Source organism: Mercenaria mercenaria, chromosome 7, assembly GCF_021730395.1.
Source record: "Mercenaria mercenaria strain notata chromosome 7, MADL_Memer_1, whole genome shotgun sequence".
Taxonomy (NCBI): Eukaryota; Metazoa; Mollusca; class Bivalvia; order Venerida; family Veneridae; genus Mercenaria; species Mercenaria mercenaria.
The window spans coordinates 80,116,165-80,136,345 of record NC_069367.1 but is presented as its reverse complement, the minus strand read 5'-3'; the positions used below and the strand labels follow the sequence as shown (position 1 = coordinate 80,136,345).

The window sequence follows — 20,181 nt, the reverse complement described above, 5'->3', positions numbered from 1 at the left end:
CATAGTCATGTTAAAATGTGTGATATCATAAGTAGCTAAACAAATTTATCTTAATAATAAATGTTGCATTTCCATTCAATAGAAATCTAGACTTTTTATTTTATTTCAGCGAGGTTTGGGAGAATATGAACTTTATGCGGTGTGCTTGTTGATTGCCAAATATCATATAGTTTTACTTTAGGGTATATTATAAGATTCTTTCACTGGTTGTAGGTGCAGATGGGAATATCCGGCCTCGAGAGGGAGCCTCGTTACCGCCTAAACAGTTACCCGAGCGCCGGATATTTCCATCTGTACCTATAACCAGTGACAGAATCTTTTTCTTGCATACCGATTTCAAGAAATAATAATAAAAATAAAATCAATCGAACGGCTTTCTTTTTAGAACTATTTCTTATAGCAGTGTATTTAAACAAAGCGCGGGAAACCAACGTCCGTAAACAGGAAAGACGTCATGACGTTTCAAAACAAATAACAATGTTTAGTTCCGGTTTTGTTTTATCAGTTGCAGCGTAACGTTATGAATTTTTGCTAAAATAACATGATTTGAATCGAGAAATATACTATCAGGAACCAATAGGAACTGTCAAGGTACTGAATTTTTATTCCATATTTCAAATAAAATATAAATTACTTCATAAATCTTCTACATATATGTAGTTCGTAATACGTCATTTACAGCACGAGAGTCATCTTACACCCGTAAGATGGATTTTTCCAGCACCGGTAAAGATACCGGAAATCCCCATCTGGTATGCAAGAAACGTCAATCTTTGCTATGACTCATAATCAGGAAACCATATTCTAGGCAACTGATTTCCTAGAATCTTGTTGAAAGGAGGTAATGAATTATGACTAGAAAATAGAGGTATACAGTTTGCGGATTATGTTTCATGATGCGATTACTTACGGAAATTTTGTTTCATTTTGTAAATAAAACTAGCGATAAATGATGAAGCTATTAAAGATATACATTATAATGTATTAAATTATTAATATATTAAATAAAACTAATTTACATTTCAACATAAAGAACTCTACTAATTTATAACGTGGCATCTGAAGTACTGTATGAGGCAGAAGGTGGCGTCTTCAATCGTGAGCAGCTCATTGCGTTTGGATGTATTCAGTTGTGTCTAAAGTGAAATGTTTAGGTTTGTTTTGGGTTTTTTTCAAATATAGATAAAAATGTTTTAGTGTAATTAATGAAAATACTACTTAAATGTATCAAGTTGAAGAGGTTTGTACATACTGATTTATTTTGAGAATTGAATACAATATTTGTGAAAACCTTACTGATTGTCTCCCTTTGAATAGATATTGTACGCCAATACGATTTTTAATTAGAACCTTTAGAAATATAACTGCCCGGATCAATGGAATTCTTACTCGCCGCAGTTCGAAAGTTGACGTCAGGGTAGGAAAACACTGTGCTAGCGTAGATCTGTATGTTGTACTGATTTTACTATAGCCAGAAAGAATAATTACGTTAGGTGTACCATCTGTATGATTGTTCCAAACATAAATGTCTTTTACGAAAAAAACGTCCAGAAAAGGCATGCTCCTACATTAATGTAATTTATCGTAATTAAAAACATCATTACAATGACTACATATTTTCTTTAAAAAGCTACAGTTTTGTACAGAGCAAGTCGAAATATTTCTGTGTGCGTGCGTGAGTGCGCGCGTTTGTGTGCGTGTATTAGTCTTTATACTTCTGTTGTTTTTATCACTTTATTTGTGTGCAAATATTTTTATAAATGATAAGCCTCATTATGAAGGACATGATTTCTAAACTACACAATTATGCATTTTAAGGATTTAATATGAAATGTGCAATAAATTATATGTATATAAATTATCAGATTGATTCTGATAGGTATTTCTTCGCATGAAGAAGTCAGGAAAGAGCAGAATATTTAGAAGGATTTTATAAATACGATATGCCATTAAGTTGTATATTGAGTAAAGCTAAATATACACTAGGCCGTGACTTACGTGACCATGTTAACAACTTATGTAATAGGGCTGGAGGAAAATGTCCTCTATAAATGTATAGTATATACAGGTAGCCTTTATTATCCATTATTTTAATCGTAAAGATTTTATATTTTGTAAGTTATGTATTTCAGTACGTATTCATCATCTAAAATATTTATACGTTTATCTTAGCGATCTACATGAACATGATATACGTACCACGAGACCTTTCTTTTTAAGGAAACGCCCATATGTTTATAAAGCCTTAAGTTCATTCTCTGCATAAAAAGACCAAAAAGTATGTCGGACAAACACTTTAATAACCTCTCTTTCAACAAGTGTTCTAGATTTTCAATTCGGACTGTAGCTCGTCTTCGTGGAAATCGCTTTATTTTAGGAAGGGGAACTGGAGCAGAAACAATAATTTGGTGTACGTGGAAAGCTATCAAAACTTCTAAAAACATCGTATCTTCTTTTAGTTATAATCGGATTTTAAGAAAAATATTATAATGTATATCAGGTCGATGAACGTACACAACAATGATATTGCAAAATCTGTTTTGCTAAAAGGGAAAGATGGGGGAGAGATCATAAATATATCTGCCAACTCTTATATAGTTATCCTAATCCTGTGTCATCTTGGTTAGGCTAGATCGGACTAATAAAGGTAAGTGCGTGCGATGTTTGAAATGTAAATATTTGAACTAGACGTTGGTCAGTTATGGCATTATTTTCTTACCTTTATCTAGGCTCCCCTCGGCGCCTTTCCCGGGATTTGTTCACGTTAATGTCACATGAAGGTTTGTGCAACCTTGGTTAAAATCTGGATCAGGCTTGTACAGGGTACATAAAAAAAAGCACAGAATATGAACTAGAAGAAAGAAATATACATGTCTTCTTAACGACGACCTGTAAAACATATAAACATATAATAATGTATATGATATCAAACAGGTGTCTGGATTTTGTATGACATTAAATACGCGTTATAAATAAACTTGTAAATAAAGAAGTCAGACCAGACTTAGAGACAATATTTTGTCTATACTGTTTATATGATCTAATCCATGGAAATGGTCTATTAATCAATTATGTTATAATGTACATTACACGACTATTGATAGTTTAATTAACGATTCTCATCTAAATATAATGTAATAAGTGTTTGCTTATACTCTTTTTAACTTCTGTTCTTTCATACATTTCTCTTTTTTCATTAATACTGAATGAATTGTACTTTATACGTACAAGCCTAGCAAAGTAGTCTCCCTTGAACGCACCCGATATGACAAGAGCAAATACCGGACTACCCATATTTGAACAGAATGCAGTCGCAGTTATCTGTATTGAGAACTGAAATTGATCCAAAGTTAAATCTGATAACAAAATATTAAACACGGTATATTGTTGTGCTTTAGGTAGTGAAATTTCATATAAGTAATGTATTTAATGCAGAAGGACGTCATTGATTTCTATTATTTATAAATATTTGTTGTTGCAGTCTGTTACACCTGCTTCTCAGTCGTCATTTGCTGAAAAGGCACAATAAATGATTTTCACTATTTTAATATATTTCATTTTTATCTTTATAACATTAGTCTCTTGTTTTTATAATCCCCAAGTAGCAGAGGTTTGGCTTTTAACAAGATTCTTTCTGGACGCAGGTTTCTGTTTCATGTACAATAACTGTTTCTTTTCTTCCATTTTTATCTTAATAAGTTTTTTGGTCAGGCATATTAACTGATAAAACTGATAAACACACCGGTTTCAGCAGCTGGATCCCTTTCAAACCTTACACTAAAAGTTAAAGTTCGTTTTGTCGAGTGGCAGAGGTCGTTTCAAATCATTAACCCGTTACATATGTAGGTTCGAGCCTTGCTCGGGTGGTTATGCAATGAAGCTTTCCGGAAGGGATTTTGAAAAGTCGGCGTCCTGCACAGTCCGAGTGAAATAATTTTCGGAAGTGAAACTGGTGTATTCCTTTACCATTCATCTATCAATTGTTATCTGACGTAGAATATGTCGATTTGACCTAACTAAACAAACAAACGTTTATCAAAACTGGCATGTACACAATATAACCAATGTCTGCGAGACGTAATAGTGAACCATTTTCTTACATAAGCATTTTGCTTACTATAAATACGTTCAAGGACATACGCGAGTCTATCCCAATATTAATTCTTTAAAACATTAAAAGAAGATAAACACTTTGAGAGGTTAGCCCGTACAAACTTCTTCATATTACAATGAACACGTTTTACATTAAGAAATATTAAGAAATACTGACATGTACAATCTCCATAAACCTGCAATTATCTTGTCTGTGTTTGGCGAAAATGCTTGTTGATGTTTTTGTTGGTTGTCATTTATCAGATCTGCCAAGCTCTTGACAAAATCGCATATATCATGTCGCTGATAGAAAGGAAATATATTCTATGATTCGCATTATGTATGTATCGAAGCAATGCGATAACTCTTAAAATTAAAAGTAGATATGGTATTACTCGGTTTACAACATTATAACTTTCTTTTCCGCCTGTAGGAATCCTATGTGGTAGAGACGATTAATCGAATTCGTGGTAGGATACCTCATACCAAACTAAAAATGTAATCGCAAGGGCACGCTTCCTGCTTGCGCCTTTGGCTTAAATGTGCACACTTTCAAGCCCGGAAATATCGTATAATGTTACTTGTGTACCATCATGACGAGTTACGTCGAGTAATAATCCATTGTAAGCAGCTACTCAGTAAAGTGGGACAATTTTCATGCTACAATAGACACGTGTTTTGATAATTCTTTATGAAAAAATTACCGTTATAACGCCCCACACACCAAACTTTTCCATATGCTGTAGTAATGACTAAATTGTAAAGAATTTAAAAAATTCGAATAGGTAGGAGTACCTCAAATGCCAAACAACTGTTTAATTTGTCGCAATCGCAAAGGCACGCAATCTGCCTTTAAGCGCCCTTTGGCTTGAAATGCACACCATTTAACGCAGTACACGAAACAATATCAGAATATAAGTTATTTTATTTGTTTACCATCAAATGATCGAGTTAATTCGAGTTAATAAAATCATTGTAAGAACAAAGTTTAACGTCAGTTAATTAAGTGAGAAATAATTCATGTCTTAAATATGCCTATCAGAGAACGATGGAAATTTTGATAATTCCTTCATAATGAAAAAATTACACGTTAATCTTTTCAATTGAAAAAGGCCCCATTAAACGGTCAATACTTATCCATTATGCTAGTACCAGTAAGGGTAACAAAGTTCCTAAAGACCTCGTTTGCCCAAAAACCGTTCCACAGTCCGTTTACCTGCTTCTTGGTCGTCCTGTCTGATACTAAGAAGACTAGACTAATCATGTCATGATTAGATTCAATACATCATCTCAAACAAACATTTGTATGATTCCACATTCTGTTCATCTCCGCCCCCTCCCCTTATATATTCGGGTATAAATTCAATACATCATCTCAAACAAACATTTGTATGATTCCACATTCTGTTCATCTCCGCCCCCTCCCCTTATATATTCGGGTATAAATTCAATACATCATCTCAAACAAACATTTGTATGATTCCACATTCTGTTCATCTCCGCCCCCTCCCCTTATATGTTCGGGTATAAATTCAATACATCATCTCAAACAAACTTCGTATTCCACAGTTTTACTGCTTTTTCCCCCCCTACTAGACTTATCATGTTCTGTATAAGATTCAATACATCATCTCAAACAAACATTTGTATGATTCCACATTCTGTTCATCTCCGCCCCCTCCCCTTATATGTTCGGGTATAAATTCAATACATCATCTCAAACAAACATTCGTATGATTCCACATTATGTTCAACTCCGCCCCTCCCCTTGTATATTCGGGTATAAATTCAATAAATCATCTCGAACAAACATTTGTATGATTCAACATTCTGTTCAGCTCCATCCCCCATCCCCTTATATATTCGGGTATAGTCACCGTACACAAACCGTTTGCAAGTGTTTAGTTAGGCTTCTTAGAAGAAACTGAACAAATTACAACTACAGTATTGTAAAGTCAAAAGATATTTCGTGTCAAGGCAACCCGTGTTTTGATGAACAGCATGAAATAATTCAAAATTACAAAGTACGATAATATTCTTAACTGGAATAGTAACTATAAAAAACGCCAAAATTTTCAGTAATGCTTTACCTGTGGACAATATGCTATGTGTAATGTTTTATATTTCCATTGTTCTCCCTGTAACAAGTTTTTGTTCTTCCGCTTCTGCTTCGGATCACATCATCTCAAAGCCTGACTTCCCTGAAATATCCTGAACAAAAAAAAAAATATTTAAAAGAATAGGCAAAATAACTTGAGTTTTTACGGCTATTAACATGCCAGGGAAAAAAACTAAATACATTCTGAGCTTCAAAATACCTGCAATTCTGTCTGACTTGCTAAACTGTTCATGTCAACTACTTAGCAATAAGTAAGGCTTGTTATAGGTTTCCTACACAGGGTCAGGCAAATGGTCGGGTGGGAACAATGCCGCTATTTCTTCTTCTCTAAAGGTAATTAAAGTGCTAACAGTTGGACGGTCGATTCAGAGTGTAGGATCATGGAACAGAAACGACAGTTTTGTGATAAAGGTTGGTACTAATATATCGAATATCTTTTCCGGACGGGTCAATATTTACCCCAACACCGTGCCAATTTGGTTGTTTCTAATCGATGTTTCTCATGACAGAGCTGGTGCAGCCGTTTTGCGCATACCCGGAATGATTGTCAATAAGCCGCGCACGGAAAAATATGCATAATATACTGACTAAAGGTTAGGGTTAGTATCACTATGGTTACAAAATATATACATTTAAGGTATTTTCGTTCAAATTTAGTTAATCGGGTATACACCGGACTCTGTACTATATATCACAGGTTTAGTCACTGCCGTTTCTAATCCCGTACCGTACCCATACCGTACATCTGTATTCGTAAACTATGGGTTTTGTTCGGAAAAAGGTGGAAACTTACATCGTTCTATGACATCAAAATACTTCAGAAACACGTAAAAATCAGCTTATTAAGAAATCTGCCGTTTGATAATTTGATATATCTGTAAGTCATTTGCTCAAACACTGAAATAGTTTCCGTAGCATTTGTCCAGAAGCCTTCAACCTGCACCCTTCAAACCTAGTGGGATGAATGGCTAAATGAATTGGATAACAGCTATAGCTTTTAAGATCAATATGTAAGAGGTAAAGGATGCGGCAGACAAAATGATTTCTTCCTATAGAAATACAGAAGAAAAAAAGTTTCTACAGTCATACTTTCAGCGAGTTTATTCCAAATGTTCCCGAGGTGAGCGACCATTGGTCATTAAATAAATGTTAAATATTAAATATTAAATATATAAAATCTTGTTAAATATCTTTGCCTTAAGCTGTGGACAAATACAGAATACTGTCAAGAGTTTAGCTGAATATATGCCCTTGTTTGAAATAAAAATTGATGACGTATATCCTACCAACCTGCGTTGTATAAATGCCCGCCACACCCCACCTCGTTGTAATTTGATATACATTTTTTGTAAGCGAAATCTAATATGGTGACCTATCAATTTTCTTTTTGTTTTAGATTAGGTAGACATGACTAAATGTATGTGCAGAGTTTGATTTAATTCTATTATTTGAAACTCGATAAAAAATTAGCAGAAATACGAACTTAAAATTGCCAAAAATGTGCAAAAATACCCCTTGGGTATGATTACAAGTATTCTTTTTTTCACAAAATCATTTTCTTTTGATTTTTCTGAGCATGTTTCAAAAAGGGATATTGTTTTCCGTTATAAAAATGCTAGGTTATCAAATTTATGCCGGTTTTTGTAGTTTACTGAAATATATTTTTAGGAGTATAGAAATTTTGAAAAATGTTAAAAATAGCATCATATCTAGATGCAAATCAGCTTGAAACAAAGCAGGTGACCTAGTATTTTTATTTCATTTTTCAATACATCATAACATGATCTTGTAATACATAAATTTTCATCAAAATCTATTATTGGGGAAAAAACGGAACTGTAGCGAGCGTCCTTGATTATTTTTCCTGTGTCAGTAAGCCCCTAAATTATAGCTGATGAGTAGAATCAAGATGTCGGAAGAAATCAGGATGCCTTATATATCACCATATATACATGTATATATATATACAGCAAGACAGCACTTATGTTTTCATCTACCACATGCATAGAATAATCTTATTTTCATATTATGTCTGCTTTTAAGTGAATTGAAATGAATGAAGTTAATGTTCAGTTATTCTTCTTTTTGTTTAATTTCAATCCATATCGTCACTCAACTCATCCTAAGTTTTATACATTTGGATGAGAATATAGCGTAAAGAATTTTATTAAACACTGATTTTTCAAAATATCAGAATATACTAAGAAAATCAGAGAATAAAATATAGTCACAGGTTTCATTTTTTTTTTTTTTGTTCATACTGATTTGAAAAATTCGGATCACCACAAGTTTCTTCATGTGAAGATATGGAGAAAATCTAAATTAAGATGACGTTTACATAAGTTAGACTTTAGTGAAACAGTTGTAAATCTATGTATTGTTTATTATATAGTCGTTTCTACCATGGCTAGATTTGATTGCTAGTTAAACAAAGAAGATCAAGATATGTATATTCTGCGATAAACAACGATTGATGTGTGGACAGGTAATGGAGTATTATGAGGTAAATTAAAACGTCATATCGCCGCATGACGTCCGGTTCAAGTCGAGTATAATTGTTATCAAAATATTTTAATGAGCATGTAAAGATAAAAACAATCAAGCCCTTTATGTGGTTTATCGTCTCCAGCAAACTTTAAGCGGGATTGAAGGCATTATTTGGAATTATTTCACGTGTAAATGTTTTTCTAATCATTTGTTATCTTTAGAAAGAAAGTCATTTTGCTGTTCCTTTGTAAATATATACATGAGGTAACAGTTATACGCAGAAAGACTTTTCTGTTTGTACATAACGTCCAGGCTTAATTCTATGTTGCTAGGACAAATGGCGTTACGGCAGAACTTCCAATTTGTTAAACGTGCAGAACTACACTACCTGTAGAAAGAGCATTTTCGTTCATACTTCTTGGACAGTGTGTCAGGAATGACACTTGTAGAAGCAAACTATATCTTATTTCTCTGCACCTGCAACTGTTCAGCTCTCTGATATGATTCAATAACAGCGTGTTATATTATATCTCGGTTTGTTTTTGGTTGTTTTTATGAAGTTTATGGGTAAACCTTTTTCTATATTATTTTGCTCACCTGTCTCAACGAGACTTTCGTCTCATAGTAGAATCTAGCTACCAGGAGAATGCATGACCTCCTGTTTGCCATCAGTGTACGCGAGTATGTGCGCCATACCTTCATCTGCAATTTAGACAGAAATAAAACCATTTTGCAAATGTGGTCATTAAAAAGACACATAAACAATCTTTTAAAAGGGCTTAACTACACCTTAGTAAAGTTAGTTCTTATAACTGTTTCCGTTAGACATTTCACGCAATAGGCTTTCATTACCAGGCAGTGATCTCTGCTGGAAAAATGAACAAATAACTATTCTGTTAACTTACTCGTGTTTTTTTTGTTGTATTAATCATGCTATGTATGTTATAGTCATACTCTTCAAATGGGAAGACAATTTAGGAAGTATAAATGTTTGATAGATATAACACCTTTAGATTATATTGTACATACTTATTTATTATATATGTTTATACATTTAATTTGAGGAGCAGATGCCAGAAATGATCAGGAAGTCGTGTGTGTCAGCATAGTGCATGTTGTATATATTCAGTTACGCAGGTAAAGAAACCTAATTCAGGTGTACATTTTTTTTATTTCTAAATTTTAGGTCAAGTTTATCATGAAAGTGAATTTTGATAGAAGTAATACATTGTTTCCGTTTGCTTCATAACGTATATTTTTATGAAAAGGTCAAGTATCTTAATCAATTAAATAATTTTCATTTGTATAGGTTACAAACATGACTGGTTTATAGAAGATCGGTGGCTCTACCCAGATGTTGCCCGTGCCAGACATAGTTCCCAGAAAGCACATGTGTTCTTTTTCTACCACCTCTAAACGTAGGGAAACAAACGCGTTCTACGATATGTCGCAGACATTTGACATGTGATAGGACACTAAGAGATCTAGTGGACAACGTATAACTGCTAACAAGAGGGCCAAGATGGCCCTAGGTCGCTCACCTGAGAAACACACCATACCATAACAGTGTAAACATGTTTGTCCTAGTAATTTCATGGAAACAAATATTCTGGCCAATTTTCATTAAGATTGGACCAAAAATGTGGTCTCTTGAGTTTAAACAAGTAATTTCTTAGATATGACCTAGTGACCTAGTTTTTGATCCCAGATGACCCATATTCGAATTTGACCTAGATTTTATCAAGGCAATCATTCTGACTAAGTTTCATGAAAATCAATTGAAAAATACAGACTCTATCGCATACACAAAGTTTTTCTTTGATTTGACCTAGTGACCTACTTTTTGACCCCAGATAACCCATTTTCAAATTTGACCTAAATTTTATCAAGGCAATCATTCTGACCAAATTTCATGAAGACCAATTGAAAAATACAGTCTCTATTGCATACACAAGGTTTTTCTTTGATTTGACCTAGTGACCTAGTTTTTGACCGCAGTTGACCCATATTCAAACTTGACCTAGACTTCATCAAGGCAATCATCCTGACATAATTTTATGAAGATCAATTGAAAAATACAGCCTCTATCGCAAACACAAGGTTTTTTCTTTGATTTGACCTAGTAACCTAGTTTTTAATTCCAGATGACCTATATTTAAACTTGACCTAGATTTCAACAAGGCAATCATTCTGACCAAATTTCATAAGGATCAATTGAAAAATACAGCCTGTATCGCATACACAAGGTTTTTTCTTTGATTTGACCTAGTAACCTAGTTTTTAATTCCAGATGACCCATATTTGAATTTGACCTAGATTTTATCAAGGCAATCATTCTGACCAAATTTCATAAGGAACAATTGAAAAATACAGCCTCTATTGCATACACAAGTTTTTTCTTTGATTCGACCTAGTGACCTATTTCTTGACCTCAGATGACTCATATTTAAACTAAACCTAGATTTCATCAAGGCAATCATTCTGACCGTGTTTCATGAAAATCAATTGAAAAATACAGACTCTATCGCATACACAAGGCTTTTCTTTGATTTGACCTAGTGACCTAGTTTTTTACCCCAGATGACCCAATTTTGAAATCGGCCTAGATTTCATCAAGATAATCATTCTGACTAATATTCATGAAGATCAATTGAAAGATACAGCCTCTATCGCATACACAAGGTTTTCCCTTGATTTGACCTAGTGACCTAGTTTATGACTCCAGATGAAGAATTTTCAAACACGACCTAGACTTCATCAAGATAATTATTCTGACAAAAATTCATGAAGATCAATTGAAAAATACAGCCTCTATCGCATACACAAGCTAAATGTTGACGGACGACAGACAGACGACAGACAGACAGACGACGGACGCCGGACATCGAGCGATCAGAAAAACTCACCTGAGCATTGCTCAGGTGAGCTAAAAATGGGTAAAGAGTAGATAAAGGGGTAGGGTGTTAGGGAAAGTACAGTGACCTAGTGACCTAGTTTTTGACCCCAGATAACCCATTTTCAAACTCGGCCTAGATTTCATCAAGGTAATCATTCTGACCAAATTTCATGAAGATCAGTTGAAAAATACAGCCTCTATCGCATACACAAGCTAAATATTGACGGACGACAGACAGACGACGGACGCCGGACATCGAGCGATCAGAAAAACTGAGCATCGCTCAGGTGCGCTAAAACTAGCATACGAAGCTATCTAAATGCCTTTCTTGTGCTTAACTAACGTCTTTTTATCTGTTACAGGAGCATTTACATATTAATACAAACCTGCCTTATGGTGGCTGACTGGAATCTAGATGCTTTGTGGAATCAGAACTTTGTGGAATCAGAACGCCTTGTTCTTCAACACTATTCGACTGTGCAATTTATAACACAGTGGTAGTTGTCGTCGCTTCTATGATTCAGTTCCAAGTTCTTTGTTTGACCGCCTAAACCATTAAGTCGTTTGTTGCAAGAGTTGTGAAGTATGACCTAAAACTGAAAATTGTATTGTTCCAGATGTTCTGTTGGTCTGTTTTCATGCGAGTCACACAATCTTCAGTAAAGAAAAACAAATTGGTTATTTGAAACGCAGTTACATTAAAGTACAGGGGGTGTAAGCGAGCAGTTAATACCGCTGACTTTGAATCACTTGCCCAATATTAATCTGGTATGGGGTGTCGAATTCTGCATGTAGCATATTTCTGTCCAGTTGCCCGCCCGCCCATGCATGATACATTGCCTGGAGGAATACCTCGGGTCCTCCACCACCATCAAAAGCCATATGACATTAACAGTGTCGGTATTACTTTACACCCGACAAGAAGCAACAAAAAAGCATTCAATGTCAAAGTAATACACTTGTTTGTTTTGAACTGAACATTTCATGCATTTTTGCTTTTATTAATCAAACTAAAAGGGTATTATATTGTCTTTCATTGTATTTATGATATGTTTAATTGAATCTAAGCTGAAATAAAACAGAAAAAAGTACAACGATGACTACTTAATCATGATTCATTCTTTGTCTCATATTTGTATTTATTGTTACATATTCCTTGAATAAGAGTTATCGGGTTTTTTGTCACATTTTCTTCCAAAAATATCAATGTAATTCAATAATGAAACAGCTATGGAGATACTGTCACGGTTGTTTGCCTGTAGTTTACATCAGATTAATGACACCTGTATATGTGATGTACGTTCAGGAAATATGGCCATGACTTGTAGGTCAATGTACTTTTGAACACTTGCTTTGACCTATTTCGATACATGCTTTTTTACAAGATCGATTTCAATGTATGTAGTAGTCAATAATTTCCGAATTTCATGGTCGGTGAATTAATGATGTTCTGTTAAATCAGTGAAAATTAATTTCAAATACATGGCCATCAAATCGTTAGAGAAATAAGCGGTTCACATAATTATTGTAAATTCAAGTTTCAAAACACGAACTTTGAAAGTCTTTACATGTTTAAATTTATTTCATTTTTAAAAATGTATGAAACTAGATAATATGTGTAATATACACAAATTTCTAATTTACAATTTTTAAAATTTACATAACTTTCAGTTACTGAAGGAATGTAACAATTACAGTTATTAGTAATATAAACAAAATATTATGTCTATTTTAAGATTTGCAAAATTTACATAAATTGCAGTTATAGTTATTAGTAATATAAAGAAATATTATACCAAACATAGTGATTCCAACAATTCAAACACTTTCGTCGGTAAATCCTCCGATTCCCCTTTGTTATTTACGAATTAATCTTTTAAAGGATTAAATGCGGAAATTAATACCCGACTTCCATTTATCCACCAATAGGAATCAACGATTTCAAACTGAAAGGTACGTAAATTTTTGGGGAAGTCCCCGACAACCTTACGGAGATAAGTATAGCTACGGGTTTTTACTTTGCTGAATTGACAAGTTTTACGTTCATTCTGTGAAACAATTTACATATAAATTTAATGTTTAAAATGTTGTGTAGGCGATGTAAATTTTATGAGTCAAATTGGTTCATACATATAATGTACGATTGACTAAATATTTTGCTGTTGTAAAACTGAAAAAAATATAGTACCATAAAACTGAAAAAAAAACACAGAAGGTTATTATTTGCTGAACCATATCAAAATATTGCACATGCATGGATTTTTAAGCGTTTAAACCATGTACCAAAGTTTAAACCATCCAAAATTTGGCACTGGAAAGTTATGTTCTTGACATTGACTATCTTAGATTCAATACTTTTCTTCCCCAGTATCAAAGCGCTCCTTATTTTGTACTCATTGCATATGGGTTAAATAACGGATCAAGGGGATCAATGAAAAAATATAAAAAGGCCTTTCTTATGCAGTTGATTCCTCGGGTTTTATAATACTTAAAGTATTGTTGAAAATTGTTTAATACAAAATTCGTACCAAAAACTAATAGAAAATATATTAAGTCCTTTAATTTGTAATAGTTACATTTAGATACCTGTTCGCTTGGTCATAACTGGCAAATAGATTTTGCCTATTTTGTTACAGTACTAAGATACCTGTATACTGCATATGGTTAAACCACAAGCAAAGAGTCATAAAAGGGTTGGCACAGACTATCTCTTCCCGCTGTGCATGAAATCTGATACTTTTGTTAGTACACTTAATGACTTGTTCATTATCTCACTTTTAATGTTGAATTCCTCCATAGCAGAACTGACCGACGTTTATATATCTTTTGCCAATTTGTATAAATATTTTCCGGTCACCGTAAACAAATATAGAGGATATTTATCGATAGATCTTTCCCTGGGTGAACATCGCAATTCAGTATTTCTGCAAATGTTGTAGCCACGAGTAAAAATGTAAGACCTTGTGTTCATGAATGAAAGATCTCTTACTACACATCTAAAACTAAAACATGTTTTTATTTCACGTCTTTTCAATGGTTCTAACCAAAGTTTACAATTTTTTGTAGTTCCGTACAAGTGAAAATTATGTTTGATATTTTATAACTGTGAAGGTACTGCACTATATATATACAAAATACTTAACATAGCAAAATCTGAAACGAAACAGTTGATTCAACTGTATTGTAACAAAGAAAATGATAAACAAAACAACATGATCCTCCACAGTGGTAAAAAAGAAAGATGCCATAAAAAAGAAAGTATGAATTGACATGTTTAAAAAAATCAAAATGACGTTTCTAATGCAATTGTTAAACATAAAGTCTAGAAAAATGCGCAAAATATTTACATTCACTTGCATTGTTCAACTGCTGACATATCAAAAACAACAAAAACAACAACAAGGGAGGTTGCATATGGATTAGTTTTTACTTTTGCATTACAGCCAGAACTGTAAACTGTGAATCATCTAAAGTCGAAATGCGTGAGTTGGGTTTTTACGGCGAATCGAAAGTCGAAATGCCATTTAGACTTTCGATTCGCCGTAAAAACCCAACTCATGCATTTCGACTTTAGATGATTCACAGTTTACAGTTCTGCCATTTAGCTAACATTATAAAAGTACCAGTAATAACTGAAATGCTTGTAACATAAATTATGCATGAAATAGCTCAAATAATCATTTGGAGAAAATAATAAAATAATGTCAAATGAGTTACTATATGTTATACATAGTCTTTGAATTGAGGCCGTGTAGTATTTTAATACGAATCGCATTGCAAACTTGAGTTGTCTTCTTTCTTTAACCATATTTAGCTAACATCCAGTGCAGACCAAATGCACCTCCGTTGTTTTTATGTTTCCCTATGATTCTTGTTAAATGTCTAAATGATTAAGAGTCATTATGTTGTAAAATGTATTCTAATACACATTCAACATGCATACGACTTTTAGTGCCGTACTGCTTTTAATCGTATGTTAAAAACAGACACAACACCTGTATATACAGAGGATATGTACAATTACAAGGTTAGAACACTACTACTACCAATGGTGCACATGTACTTATACCGTAAGAGCCAAATCAGGAGTACTTTTACTACGTTAGTCAAATATTCAAACCTTTGACAAATATACATTACAATTATCGAAAATAGAAAAGAACTATACGACACAATAATCAACGAATTTAGGAAATAGCAAACAATTTTAACTTTTAGCCTGCTGGCGGCAAGTGATTCTGTCTTTGCGAGCAGTGCAGACCAAGATCAGTCAGCACATCCGTGCAGTCTGATCATATTCTGCTCTGTTCGCCATTCAGTCAATAAATGTTTAGTGAACACCACTTCAAATAAATAAATGGTATTGCCCAAATTGAGTGATGGACAAGTCCATTTTATAAATTTAGCAGGCTAAAGGTTAATATTTCAAACGTGGTAGCCATATTGTTATAAAAATTACAATGGCCCATTACCAGAGAGACATTGTGTCAGTTAGTCTAAATTACGATAAATGTTTTTAAATGTTTCATCATCAATTATCATTTGTAAAATGTTGTTGCTTTAAGCCTGAGTAATCGCGAAGTCTGAGATATATAACATCACACCATGTATTATAGGTTATGTAGATCTCATTGATATGCAGTCCCAGTGCTATCTTAGATACACTGCACCAAAGAATGTACTATTGCTTCTGTAATTGATATGCACTTCCGGATAATAGTTCATCACACTGATATAGTCTTCTGCCTCGAGGAAAAATAATGCCGTTAAAGAGCACGTATTGTTATAACTTTTCTCCGTTTTGGGGACACCGACAAAGCAGTAATGTTCTTGTATAGTCATTTCGGTGTTGCCGACCTTCCGATTTTGTACTATTCTCATTGTTTCATCAGCTCTGCAATCTGCAAATAATATCTGAAAACAATTGTAATTCAGTGTTACAGCACTTAAAACTTTCCTCACTGCCGCTGGAGAAACATTTTCGGAAATAAGTATCAAATGTGAACATTCCATGAAATAAATTGGGATATAATGTCTTGCTATCGTTTCTCTCGACCCTATTTTACATGACTTTACAAAATATGCATCAGGTACACAAAACAGAAGTATATTTCGAATAAAATGGGTAAGTCAAGAACATCTTAAGCACCAGCTCATCTTTGGTATTGCACCTCGACCTTAAATGACACATAACTGTACCATTTCGTTTTTATTTTTTTTATTTTTTATTTAACGTCGCACCGACACATGATAGGTCATATGGCGACTTTCCAGCTTTAATGGTGGAGGAAGACCCCAGGTGCCCCTCCGTGCATTATTTCATCACGAGCGGGCACCTGGGTAGAACCACCGACCTTCCGTAAGCCAGCTGGATGGCTTCCTCACATGAAGAATTCAACGACCATTTTTTCACAAAGGGGCCCCGATGATTCGAATATGCCTCAGGCTTACTAAAAGGGACATGCCTATAGAAAATATTTAAACATATCTTTTTGCATCTTCATTTGAAAGCAGCAGGTATACTCCATTAAGCAATAAATTTAAAGTACAATGACAGGAACCACTGCGTTAATTTACTCACCTGAGCATACACGAGGTATAAGCCTTTCTTTTTGGCGACAAATTTACCATCCGTGGCAAAGAATGGGTTGGTTTTGGCATTTATAAACGTTGCAAGTTGAAAGATATCAAGAGTTCGTTCTGGGAAGAGTAAAAACAGAACATTTTTAATCAAAATTTCTTTACATAAAAAAATAATTCGCAAGAAAAAGTTCATATGTTAATTCCCAATTGAATTGTTATAGTGACAATTATCACTGACTCTTAGTCTTTCTTTCTTTTTATATTTTGTAACATTGAAGTTTTAGTAATCGAGTCTTTGTAAGAAGTCACCCCGGTCCAAATGTCTGTTTTTACAATATAGTGTTATACCTTGATTGTTATGTAAAAGATTCAAACTATATTTGTTTAAACAAAAAGCAGTTAATACAAATGTGTTGGCTTCTACATTATTCAGGGTTAAGCCTTGTAATACATTTTTCCTACCCATTACGCCTCCGTGCCTTCTTTTGTTACTCCCGAGTGGGCAGTTAGTTCCTGGATCTTGAAGTCCTTCTCTTAACACATAATGCGCGGCTTGTACCTGAAATGTGAGATAATTATTTCATTACAAGTTTCTGGTGCTCTGTGCTTCCGAGAAATCTGTCCTTACCTATTATCTTTCATAATCCAGCACCAATCATCATTCCATAGAGATCCATATACATTGTACGGACTGAGCAGTCACAATAAAGCGTTATGGACCAGATCCCATTCTGGTCTGAATGCCTATCCGAAGTGTCATATATAAACCGATTTCAGTACGGTGTCGTAGAAAAAAAGGCGCATGTATAAATCACGTCCAGGGTCATAAATTATACAACTGCTCAAGTAATTATAATGTTTTATGGACTGAATGACCTTTCAGTGAATGAAGGGATTTATGCATATAAAATATAATACAAGTATATATGTGATGTATGAGCTAAATCTGAGGTGCAGGTACTTTAAGATAAATAAAGGTAAAGACGTTTCAGAGCAGCAAAAAATAAAATGGATAGATTTATTTTGGTATCAAATGCTGAACACAGCATGGCAATAACAAAATGCATATCAGCAATAATAAAAAGCAATACATATACATTACTGTTAATCACCAAGTCATGCACACCATTACCAAGGACAGCACAATAAAGAGAAAAAGATTTTCTGTTATTTCCATTGTGGTCCTTGATATTAGTGGCATAACCATGGGAAAGTCATGTATTGTCTAATATCACATCTTATGAGATCAAAGATAGCAATTAATTTAGCTACAAATGTACTGATATGACCTTAAATGCAGATATAAATAGAACTAGAGCTATCACTAAAGGTGATGAATGACCCCCGCATGCACTGACACAGTACATTGCAATTTGACGCACACAAGATTGTATAATTATGTGGACTGTATGTATATAGACTGTATGTATACAGTATAGTAACAAAAACAAAGTCCCATAATTATGCAGAATATTTATCTAAAAGAATGTAACATGCACCATGCACAACTAGGGTTGGTACTGATCACTAAGTCTTGTGTGAAGTTTCATTAAATTGTGTGCAAGGGTTTGGTAGATTAGGCATGCACAAGATTTCATATGCAGACTGTATGTATATATAATAAGAAACAAAGTCCCATAACTCTGCATTTTTTGTCGCTGAAAGAACCTAACATGCCCCATGCACAACTACTGTTGTTACTGATCACTTGTGTGAAGTTTCATTAGATTGTGTCAAGGGGGATGGGGAGAGATGGTGCGCACAAGATTGTGTCTATGTATATAGTATAGTAACAAAAAAACAAAGTCCCATTACTCTGCAAAAAAATTTTCTAAAAGAACCTAACATGCCCCATGCACAACTACTGTTGGTACTGATCACTTGTGTGAAGTTTCATTAAATTGTGTCAAGGGGATGAGGAGAGATGGTGCGCACAAGATTGTGTCTATGTATATAGTATAGTAACAAAAAAACAAAGTCCCATAACTCTGCAAATTTTTTTCTAAAAGAACCTAACATGCCCCATGCACAACTACTGTTAGTACTGATCACTTGTGTGAAGTTTCATTAAATTCTGTCAAGGGGATAAGGAGAGATGGTGCGCACAAGATTGCGTCTACGGACAGACAGACAGACGGACAGACAGACAGACAACCTGAAACCAGTATACACCCCCCCCCCCTTTACAACTTTGTTGTCGGGGGGTACAATAAATATTGAGCAAAATTATTTGTAAAATTGCATAGCCATGTTTATACTATTAGTACAAACACAAATGATATATTAATAACAATAAAAAATTAGTACTAAAAGTTAAAAAGCTTTCAACTGTAATAAAAATGACTAGTCTGACTGATATAATGGACTAAGTATTTTAAACACTTGCACGACTTACAATTAGCAAATGTTACTTCACAGTTTAAAGTAGCTGTAACTGGAATGCTAAATATTAAAATATTAAAATTACAGTACTATAAGGACAACAGATGCTCTTTCGCAGCAGGCTTAAACTGATGAAGCTTGGGTAGATCTCTCAAGGACTGTGGTAAACTGTTCCATCCCTGTACCCCTTTACATTCAAATGACTTCTCCCCAAAACTGCGTACTTTAGGCTTAGCAAAACGCACCATGTCCACAAAAATAAAACTGTCATCACCTAGTTCAGGGTTGGAATAGGCTGTAACACATGGCCCGGTATTGCGATTATGCACTGTTTTTATGGGATAAAATATTGTCCAAGTTACTCCGAGGCAGAACAAAACCTGATCTGAATATGACACAACATAATCTGTTCGATCCTTCTGTGGACTAGTAACCAGTTTTAAGTAAATAAAATGTTCTTGTCCAACATGCGACCTGGTGTCTTAAGTTCAGAAGGAATCTGACACGCTTATTATAAGAAGTAGTTTGATAGATTACATGCATATTTCACGACTATCAACTGTCCAAGTTCCACTAGTACAGCAGCTACAATGTTTACTACAAACTGACAGACCAAACTTAC

The 20,181-nt window shown here is 34.1% G+C and overlaps 1 protein-coding gene and 1 long non-coding RNA gene across 9 annotated transcripts in view; one reads left to right on the top strand and one right to left on the bottom strand.

Moving 5' to 3' along the window:
• LOC123553845 (uncharacterized) overlaps window positions 1-20,181 on the bottom strand; it is a 52,881-nt gene that overhangs the window by 31,143 nt on the left and 1,557 nt on the right. The window contains exons 3-11 of one of the 7 annotated variants that reach the window (XR_008371850.1): window positions 17,640-17,736; window positions 17,176-17,294; window positions 13,391-16,508; window positions 11,981-12,248; window positions 9,296-9,400; window positions 6,183-6,303; window positions 4,271-4,395; window positions 3,229-3,512; window positions 2,720-2,889 (exon numbers count right to left, since the gene is read on the bottom strand). The gene's annotated coding sequence lies outside the window, so the exon portion shown is untranslated. Of the gene's footprint in view, window positions 1-2,719; window positions 2,890-3,228; window positions 3,513-4,270; window positions 4,396-6,182; window positions 6,304-9,295; window positions 9,401-11,980; window positions 16,509-17,175; window positions 17,295-17,639; window positions 17,737-20,181 lie in introns of all 7 variants that reach the window. The other 6 variants (XR_008371851.1, XR_008371848.1, XR_008371853.1 and 3 more) reach the window with 6 other exon arrangements.
• On the top strand, window positions 834-12,249 carry LOC123553846 (uncharacterized). 2 transcript variants are annotated; one of them, XR_008371855.1, is made up of 3 exons: window positions 834-1,154; window positions 8,604-9,854; window positions 11,957-12,249. It is a non-coding gene; the product is annotated as an uncharacterized LOC123553846 (long non-coding RNA). The 2 variants fall into 2 exon arrangements; XR_006686898.2 differs by lacking the exon at window positions 834-1,154 and having other exon boundaries at window positions 8,370-9,854.